The 10,633-nt window shown below is 35.8% G+C and overlaps 1 protein-coding gene and 1 long non-coding RNA gene across 2 annotated transcripts in view; both read left to right on the forward strand.

The window, feature by feature from the left end:
• The window catches only part of LOC107590038 (uncharacterized), a 3,304-nt gene extending 1,115 nt beyond the window's left edge, over nt 1-2,189 (forward strand). The window contains exon 2 of the long non-coding RNA XR_001609734.1: nt 783-2,189. This is a non-coding gene — a long non-coding RNA (uncharacterized lncRNA). The remainder of the gene's footprint in view (nt 1-782) is intronic.
• A 7,330-nt stretch (nt 2,190-9,519) lies between these two features.
• Nucleotides 9,520-10,633, forward strand: part of LOC107590039 (cationic amino acid transporter 3-like) — a 24,297-nt gene continuing 23,183 nt past the window's right edge. The window contains exon 1 of the mRNA XM_016278637.1: nt 9,520-9,598. The gene's annotated coding sequence lies outside the window, so the exon portion shown is untranslated. The remainder of the gene's footprint in view (nt 9,599-10,633) is intronic.

A 10,633-nucleotide genomic window follows, 5' to 3' on the forward strand; every position in this document is an offset into this window, starting at 1 on the left:
CATGACTCCAGTCCATCAGTTAATGTCTTGTGAAGTAAAAAGCTGTATGTTTGTAAGAAACAAATGTAGCATGAGGACGTTCTTAACTTCAAACCGTTGCTTCCGGCTGAAGTTCCAGTGAAAAGGTCTTGTCTAAATTATGAGAGAAATATGCACATATCAAGCACTTAACAAGGCAAAATAGCTCTAAACAAATACGTCAGTGGATTTTGATGAGAGGACAACAGAGGATGGACTTTTTCACTGGATTAAGTGTCATGGATTATGGACTTGTATTGGCCAGAAGCAATGATTTTAAATTAAAACACCTTAATGACAGATTATTTACTTACACACTCACATACACTGCTTTGCACTAAACAAGCTGTTCATTGATGGACTGGAGTCGTGTGGATTACTTGTGGATCATTGTGCTGTTTTTATCAGCTGTTTGGACTCTCATTCTGATGGCACCCATTCACTGCAGAGGATCCATTGGTGAGCAAGTGATGCTAAATTTCTTCAAATCTATTACAATTAAGAAATAAACTAATCTACATCTTGGGTGGCCTGTGGGTGAGTACATTTCAGCATTTCTCTTTTTTTTTTTTTTTTTGGATGAACCTACTTAATGGAATAGTTAATTTCACACGATACTCAGATTGTTGTTGTCACTATCCAATCAAGTTTTCTCTCCTAAACTAAAATGTAATAATGGAGGCAGCATAGTTTGCCCTGAGTGCATTAGTACTGTCAAGATCTCTAACCATTTTGTTTCATGTCTCCTGGCCTGTGATCCAAAGGTTTTGGTAAACCCCCCCCCTCCTCATCCTGGACCCATCTGCTCTACCAGCTCTTTTCTGCACATCAGTCAAAGCCTTTCACAGCTGCTGTCCATGATATTCTGTATATATTTCTATTCTCTAATAGAACTACAACACCTGTTTCACCCTGAGGATGAGCTCATCTTAATGCTGTATTTATACCTCATGCATTCTTTTTGTGGAAAGACACATCCTTTTTTGCTGATCTTTAAGCAAATATTCCTTTCTCTAAAAACAGTGCTTTCTGTGTTTATTCTGGTTAAAACTCCTGGCTTAAATCCTTTCAGGCAACCCACAGATTTTTCTCCAAAAATGTGTATGTATATTATAAAGAGAATTTGATCAGGCCACATGACATTCCTCAGTGTATTTTTGATTTAAAGTTTAAGTCTTAGATTTAAAGTAACATGCTTCCCCTAGTGAAAAATAAATATAATTAAATGTATTTGAAATGCATTTATTTCATGCCAAGTATACTACAAACACATTTACATATTTATAAACGTTATAATACCCTGCAGTTGCACCTTTAGTATAATAAAGTCTGCTAAATTGGAACAACTAATTTTGTACTAACGCACTGTGTGGAAGTAGTCCTGAAGTCTAACTGAAGATATACTTAGGTAGGCCTATATTTGATTGTGCTCAAGTAGAACTATTGCTTTAGGTACACTATATCGCGGATTTAAAGAACTATATTATTCAAAGATCATACAATCCGCATCAATAGTGACAATAAAACACATTTTCGGCTTAATATGATGAAATGTGTGTTGTGCACAAGTACTAGTCCGAATAAAGTTTAATTACAATGTTTATATCAGCAAGCCTTAAGTGATGTGTCTGTAAATATGTTAATAGATTTGAACTATACTTAGTATGAAATAAATACATTTTACTAGGGTCAAGAAAAGCGATATCGTCTAAAAACAAATGAACGAGGTCCCAACACAAACCCAGAGAACAGTTTTGATCAAGATGACACCAACTGACCAGATGTAGCACTTCAGAAGCTAAAACTAGGATTGCCTCTCGACAACGTCTTCCTATACGTTCCATATTTCATTTGTATCTATTTGACTTTGGATATGTTAAAGCAAGGCGTTTTGCAACCATTTTTAAATGTGTTTTCGTTTGTTTAGTGTCCGTGTATAAGTAAAGCTTCGGGGAATGTACATATTCAATCACTGTGAAAAACTGAATTCCATTATGACCAAATGTGTCACATTTGCTCTTATGTTTCTATATGCCATCTCTTAGAATGAGTTCTGTTCTTTTCTGGCACTTTCTATTCTGGTTATTTTCAGGACTGTGTGTAAAGAAAAGGGCACTCGTTGATTTTTAAATCATTTCTACCCATGAATAAACCCTCTCTGTCTCCTTCAATGTATTTTCTCATCTTGTTCTATGAGACCATACATTAAATAGTTAATGGAATTATATAGTTTGGAATAATATATGTCCACACGTCAACGATTTGCTATTTTATTAGTCTATGTAATTCATCAATCCCTGACAAAGAAGGCTGTTTTCTTGAATGTAGCCACGAGGTGGCAGCGCTGCAGGAACTGTTTGTCATTTCATGCAAAGAAACTTGCAAGTTAACCTTAGTGGGGGTTAATACACAATAAACGTGCCGTTTTTATATATTATATTATATGCCTACTGGTCAAAATTGTGGAATAATTCAGATGTTTTTGGAAGACGTTTCTATGCTCTGCAAGGGTCCCTATATTGATCAAAAAATACAGTAAAATAGTAATCTAATACTGTGAAAAATTATTACAATTTGAAATCATTTTCTGTGATGACAATGCTGTATTTTCAGCATCATTAGGCTACTCCAATGTCTGTTAAATATTTCTGTGGAAACGGTTAGCTATACATTTTTTCAGGATACTTTCATGAATAGACAGGTCACGAACAGCATTTATTTCCACAACTTTATTTCCGACTGATTTTCCTAAGAAATTCTTGAGCGGCAAATCATCTTATTGGAATGATTTCTGAAGGATCATGTGACACTGAAGACTAATGGCTTTGTCATCACAGGAATCAATTACATTTTAAAATATATTAAAATAGAAAACATTTTAAACTGTAAAAACTTTTCACAATATTACTGTTTTTCTTTAATTTTTTTTTTTAAAAATCAGCCTTTGTGAGCATAAGATTTTCCCCCAACTAAAACATCTTCATTAATCCAAACTTCTGACTGGTGGTGTAAATTGTATATTTGTGTGCTAATGAACTACAAAATCACAAATCTGGGTGTGCCCAGTTTATTTTAAGACCATTTTATTCAATACAACTGTGTTTTCAGGCCCCTTGCTCTTGTGTGAATTGCTCTGGATTAAACATGGGGGAGGGAAAGCGTTGGCGGGCAGGTCAAGTCTACCTGAATGAGCCTGTCGTGTAAACTGTGTAAGCGCTGCTTGAATATGGATAAACTGACACCATTACTTCTTACAACCAAGAAGAGGACTGTTATACTAATATACTAATAGTCGAGTCTAATCGGCAGTGTGCGAGTCACATGGACAAACCAGCTCAAAAGTGATTTTATTTTCACTGTATACATTTGATTATTTTCATGTGTTTCCACAACTGCTTTATTTAAAGTTGTTTTGTTCACAAGATGTAAAAAGAGGGCTTGCCCTTATCACCCATTCTCACAAACATTACAGAGAAGAATAGGGATAAATATTCATTAAGTAACACTTGCCATTCACTTTAAAAGACTTCATCTGACTAGCGGCAGTTAGACTGTAAATGAGTTTGTGCATAACGCATGATTGCAACATCACTCCGTGAAGTGGAAGCTAAATGGGATATTTTTGATGCCTACACAAACTGACACAACATATTATCCACCGATGTCAAAGACCACAAGGCTTTCTTTGATGCACAGACTTTAACCCTATGAAAACATGCTAAAAGAAGCAGCCAAATGGACAGACGTGAGATTACATGTGCTTTGTTAAGTCTGAAACTGCAGTGCATGGATGAGATCACAGAATGCAAGGCTGTGACCTGGTTTCCACTGTTTTATGATGTTTCAATCAACTTGACGGGATGGAAAAAGATTAAACAAGAATTGAGGATATGCACCAGACTTTTTGTCTGGACAGGAACCAACAAAACTGTACACCTAAAAAATGAAGTTTCTTTATTGCCGTTGATGGTACCATGAAAAACCTTTATGATATTTGATTGTTATAGTGGAGGAAGGTTCTTTAGATTAATAAAATGTTCATTACACTAAGAAAAAAATGGTTATTTTAGCAACTGTTTACCTAAACATTATTTGAAAAACCTCAAATTAAAAATAAAGGTTCCAAAAAGTTTTTTTTGCAGTGATGCCTTATTAGAACCATTTTTGGTTCCTTAAAGAACCTTTCAGTAAACAGTTCTTAAAGGGGTCATATAATGCAATTTCAAGTTGTCCTTTCTCTTTGGAGTGTTACAAGCTGTTCGTGAATAGATAAGATCCATAAAATTGCAAAGACTAAAGTCTCAAACCCAAAAGAGATATTCTTTATAAAAGTTAAGACTCGTCCACGCCCATATCTATGTCACTGTGTGGGAAGATTTGCATAGCACCGCCCAAATGTTCACGCAAAGAAAGAAGGTGTAACTTTGATTCTCACTGTAGTATTGTTACCGCCACCATGTCGTGGAGACGCTGTGTGTTTCATTCTGAAAGCAAAACTACTTTGTTTGGCCTTCCAAAAGAGGACACGACTAGAAATCAGTGGTTAAGTTGTATTTACAACACTGTTCCAGAACAGTTCAACCCAAATATTCAGATGTGTGCAGCACATTTTATTGAGGACGAGGACTGTTTCCCATGGGAGAGTAGCCTACAATGCCGATGTTCAGGTGAATTCAGTTCCCCTGTTTCCCCTTTGGCGCGCGTGCTGACCACAGTCTATGATACTGACAAATAACGCTGACTCGCAGCCTGTAAGTACGTTTTCATATATAAAGGATTTGCCACTGATGATTCAAACGTGAGTTTTGAGCAGTGTAGAGTAGCGCTGGTAGTTTGTCGTTTCTCAGATCACAAATGCAGACATGGTTTTATGTTTACGCGGCACGATGCAACACAGTGGGGACATAATTACTGATTATTAATTCATTATAATCAGTAATTATGTCCCCACTGGATGCAACAATTAAATGCCTCGTTTATAATGGGTTTTAATGTTTTTGTCTCATCGCTCCGGGACACAGCATCACAGTATGGTAAGACGCGTAACATTTCCGTCACACACTTGAGGAATTCGACCAATCACAACGCACTGGATAGCTGGCCAATCACAGCACACCTCGCTTTTCAGACCGATGAGCTTTGTAAAAATCAAAGCGTTTCAGAAAGGCGGGGCATAGAGGAGAAACAATAATGTACAGTATGTGGAAAATAATGTTTTTTTTTTACCTTAAACTGCATAAACACATTTCATTACACCAAATACACCAAATAATGTTCTTTTTTTAGCAACGTCATATGACCCCTTTAAAAGAACCATTGATTTGCTAGTGTGAAGAGAAGAACATTTTATCTAAACTTTTTTCAAATATAAAGAACCTTTTGTTGAATGGAAAAGTTACATGGATTTTAAAACGTCTTCGTGGAACCATCAATGCCAATAAAGAACCTTTATTTTTAAGAGTGTTCTATGGCATTGCTGCAAAAACCACCTTTTGGAACCTATTTTTAAGAGAGTATGTATTAAAACCTACCAATGTTTATTATGTTACATTGAATACTAAGTAGATTTAAATCTTTCCTTAGATGGCTTACGCTCGTCCAAGTTCATTTCTTGGAAAAGTTTCAGATTAAGTCTATGTTTCTGCAGATAATGGGCCCCCTGCTTGGGAGAGCGATCTGAACTTTACCAAGGCCGATGGGAGATTTATTTTATAACACCAGCAGATCCTCCCTCACACTACACCTCAGAAAGAACCGGTGGGTATAAATCCCAAGTTAAAGTTTATTTTATTTCACAGTAAAGCTGAAGCGGATACCATACTAAACCTGCTGGAATAATTAAGGTATCAACAGTATATAAGACACTGTGACTTCTGACACAGTCTAACTGATAAGAATAAGAATAATTCTTCACATGGGATCACCTGATGCCTCTTTATGACCAGACCTTCTGATTTACTCCATAAGTAAATATATATAATTCTGAAAATAGACAGTTATATACATATAGTGCATACAAGGTTGGTTTCTAATACGCTTTCAATTTTGAACATTAACAAGGTTACGGTCATGTACTTAAGTATATTTTTGGTAGTTTACACAGTCTATAAATACCATATTCACCATTAAAATCAGATTAGATTCAACTTTATCGTCATTGTGCAGTGAACACAGAGCCACTGACTATGCACAATGGCAAGTGTATTCTAATCTTAGCTGATTTTATAGTTGTTTCAAAGCTGTGGATAAATTTAATTGGCCATTTCAGGTGACAAGTTTTAGGGTGTGTTCTAGAGCAGAAGGCTGCAAGTAGTAAACTAACTAACTAAATAAATGTAATAAAATAAAAAAATTATTAAAGTAAATAATACAAATAAAAACGATTTATGTAAATAAATAATAGGCTACATCTAACAGTACAGCGTTAGTGAGCAGAAAAAAACAATGTAATAGGGGAAAAAAACGAATATTTTACTCATTATAACATTATATTTTTCACAGTATTTGAACCTTTAAACATGAAAATATATAGCTATCTTTAACATTTTAGGATAGAGTTCCTCCCACCTACTTTTCGTCAATTATTAGGCCTACTTGTAGACTACGTTTTGGCTAGATACTTAATTTTAATATCCATGCTTAAACTTAAAAGCACAACATCTCTGCACTTTTTACACCTCTGGTTGTTTTTTATTTACCAGTTGGATTTGATGAGATGGTTTTGAGTAGATTGGTCACCTTTCACGTTGAAACGTCTTTCTGTTGAATGGAAACGCCATAGAACACCACTTTTTATTCAGAGCAATTGAATTTTTTGGCTTTGCCAGTTATTTTCAAAATGCTATCAAAACCTTATACAAAGGATGTACAAGTTCTGTAAAATTAGCAAGGGGGACTTCTGGAAGATTTAATATAGGCAGGGGAATAAGGCAAATCTCCCCTTTTTTGTTTTTGTTAGTAACGCAAATAATGGCCCTTCACATTAAAAAAGGTGTTTTTCAAGGAATTGCTGCTTTAGGGAGAACATTTAAGTTATGTCAGTTTGCCGATGACCAGGGGCGGTTCTGGGGGGGGGGCAGTGCCCCCCTGCCAACAAGTTTGCCAATCAATTTGGAGTCATATCACACAGTCGTGGCCTAATGGTTAGAGAGTCAGACTCGTAACCCAAAGGTTGTGGGTTTGAGTCTTGTACTGGCAGGGATTGTAGGTGGGGGGAGTGAATGTACAGCGCTCTCTCCCACCTTAATACCATGACTGAAGTGCCCTTGAGCAAGGCACTGAACCCCCAACTGCTCCCTGGGCGCTGCAGCATAAATGGCTGCCCACTTGTGTGTGTGTGTGTGTGTGTGTGTGTGTGTGTGTGTGTGTGTGTGTGTGTGTGTGTGTGAAATGCAGAGCACTAATTCCAAGTATGGGTTACCATACTTGGCCACATGTCACGTCACTTCACCAAACAATTGTGGGTGAAATGCACAGTTTGTCCTGTAATCTATGCATATAAAAAAATAAGTTTTTGAGAGTGCTTGAATTCGCTGGACTGAAGTGAAAATGTTCTTTGGTAGTGTAAACGTTCTTTGCTCTCTTTTTGTACAATGAAAGTGTTATACGCTAATTAGTAACTTACTGTGTTTTTATTAACTTCACATTAAATACAAAGTCAGTCGTATTAAATATATTTAATGGTATGACACCATATCAGACGGATTTTTATGCAAAGTTAATAGATTAATACTATTAGGCTACTTTACTAGAGAACTAACATAATCTATAAAAGGTGCAAAATGCATTTACTTGCACGTATTTGAGAATCGAGACATTTCATGATATATTTTGGGAATATTAAAAAAATAAAAAAATAAACCCCTGCTGAATAAAACATTAGACACCATTAGAAAATTTGTATGTGATGGTTTTATTGTATTATTTTTATACATTTTTTTCAGTAGAGACATAAACCTATATCAGTTTGTGGCTGCTGTGTCACATGACAAGCATGAGAGCCCCCCCCCCCCCCCCCTTGCCACCTCAAAAATGATGCCTCTGACACTACAATACAAAATTATTTGTCAAATAAATGAAACATGAAGAAACATTCATTTTAGTTGAAATTGTTATAGATTACTTCTAGAGATTGCAGCGATACATGACATGGTGAAAAATGACTGAATGAATAATAGGCTACTTAAAGTAGTTTAAGATTCATTTTAAAATTGTGCCCCCTAAAAGCACAAGTGGCCCCTGTCTGGCCCCCCCAGTTACTGTGGTCTAGAACCGCCCCTGCCGATGACACTACCTTATTTTTGAAAGATTGGCATGAAATCATTAAAGCAGTGAACTGTATAAAATAATTTTCAGAAGTATCAGGGCTAAGAATGAATATGAATAAATCAGTTCTGTTTCCTCTCAAAAAAAATTATTTAACTCATTTCCATAATATTCCAATTAAAAACCAAGTAACATATCTGGGAGTTGTTATATGTAATGATGAATATTTGCGTAATGATTTAAATTTCAATCCAATTATTACTAAAACTAGTAAGAGGTTTAATATGTGGTTGCAAAGGGATTTGTCAATTCAGGAGCGGGTATTCTGTCAACAGCTGAAGGTATTTCCAGATCAGTCTATACGTCCTTATCATTGCATATTCCTCCTAAAGTTACCAAGCAATTGGATAAAATGCTTATTTTGAAAAACAAGCCTCATTACCTGAGAAAAGAAATTTTATGCAACTCCAAAGATCATGGTGGTTTAGAGGTGTTGAGTTATGATACTTTATACAATGTATTTAAAATGAATAGGCTTATTCAATATTTAAAAAATAAAGACAGTATTTGGAACTCCTTTCCCAACTATCTGTTCAAGCAATTGGGTGACCTCGAATTTTTGTTGAAGTGCAATTATTCAATTGAAAAAATATTTTGGATTGATGTGGAGTTTTTTATTAAGAAAATATTGGATATTTCTTTGCAGATGAGTGGGTTTGATGTAATAATATACTTCAGTGATTATGGATTTGACAAAGATAAAGCATATTTCATGCAATTGTTCATTTTAATGGGGAAGTTTCATATTCATAAAATGAAGTGGTCAGGCTCCAAACCAAACTTTTCTCATTTTAGAAACGATTTCAAGTTGTATTGTAAGGTCCTGTGAAATTACACAAGTAAAAAGTCTATTAGAACTCATAATATTGTAAGCAGGTATGCTATTGTATAAAGTGACACACCCCAAAAATTATTTTTTTTGGTCTATTATATTTTGTTACTGTCCTCTGTTTTATTATATTAATGTTGTTCATCTTTTGATATTTTTCTTTTACATTTGAACGTTTCTCGTTGCATTGTTCTGATGTATGACATAAAAAATAAATAAATAAATAAATAAAATAAATGTTGAATGGAAACGCCCTCGAAGCTGATTGGTTTAATCCAGCGGATGGGTGGAGAAATGGGCGTGTCACGGTTTGTTTATACTACGTCACCTACAGCTTCAGCGCCAAAACGTAGCCGCACGAGCTGATGCTGACTCGGTCAACACAACAGACTCAAGATATCACGCCTACACATCAGAAACCAAGAGGTACATTTTTCACTATTTTAAATGTATTCGACATCGGGGTTTTTTTCTCGATAACTAAGAACATAGTTTCATATTAGTCCATCTTGACTCTGTGATGCAGCCTGGATCTATCATCGCACTATACGGGTGTCTGATGCAATCGAACTCGCGCATGTAATCATCTTGTCAAATTAACTTACATCCACGACATTAACTATATTACATAAAAGAATATTTTGATGCATGCATTAGCCGTGCAACGATAAAAAAAAATTAAAAACGTTTTTAAAAAAATAACGTTACATTAGATTAGTGTACTCTTGTCAACAAACAATAATGTACATGCATCAATTGTGAATAAATTAATTACGGGGTAAATTTACATTTCATCCTACGAATAAATGTCATTATGTTTAACGTTACACGTAACGTAAACGTTACTACTGTTGCAAATATTCGTCTGTCCTGTGTATATTATTTATCTTATTTTGTTACATGTCTAATTATAAAATAACACACCTTCAATGTTGTCGATCATAACTATTCGCCCTTCTCTTATTCTGTTATTTTGGAGGAATATTTATCAGTGAAATGAATCATATGCGTGTCCTAGCGAGCCAGGGAGAACGAACACCGGTGATTAAATAGGCTATAATTCAAGTGTCTGTTTACATTTCTCAACTGCTTCGTTTTTGTTCCTCACATTTGCTGTAACGTTAGCCTATCTTATATTTAAGATTTTCACAAAACGTGACAGTTTTAGGTGTAGGCGCGTTTCATTCATTGAAGCGAGTATCCGCTCATCGGACACATCGGACATTGTGCCCCGGAAGTTGTTATCTATTGTAACAGTTGCATCAGCCCAGAACTGGGGCAAGTTCAAGCTCAAACCGGTGTGCACCGTTTTGGAGTGGGGGTTCAATCTTCAACTGGCTGGCAGGAGCTGCCACTGACAGGTCATGTGACCTGCCAGTGGCTGGTGGCAGCTACCAGTCTGATTCTGGCAGCTGCCAGTGGCTGGTGGCAGCTGCCAGTCTGATTCTGGCAGGTCACGTG

This window comes from Sinocyclocheilus grahami, unplaced genomic scaffold (assembly GCF_001515645.1).
Source record: "Sinocyclocheilus grahami isolate Dianchi unplaced genomic scaffold, SAMN03320097.WGS_v1.1 scaffold124.1, whole genome shotgun sequence".
NCBI lineage: Eukaryota > Metazoa > Chordata > Actinopteri > Cypriniformes > Cyprinidae > Sinocyclocheilus > Sinocyclocheilus grahami.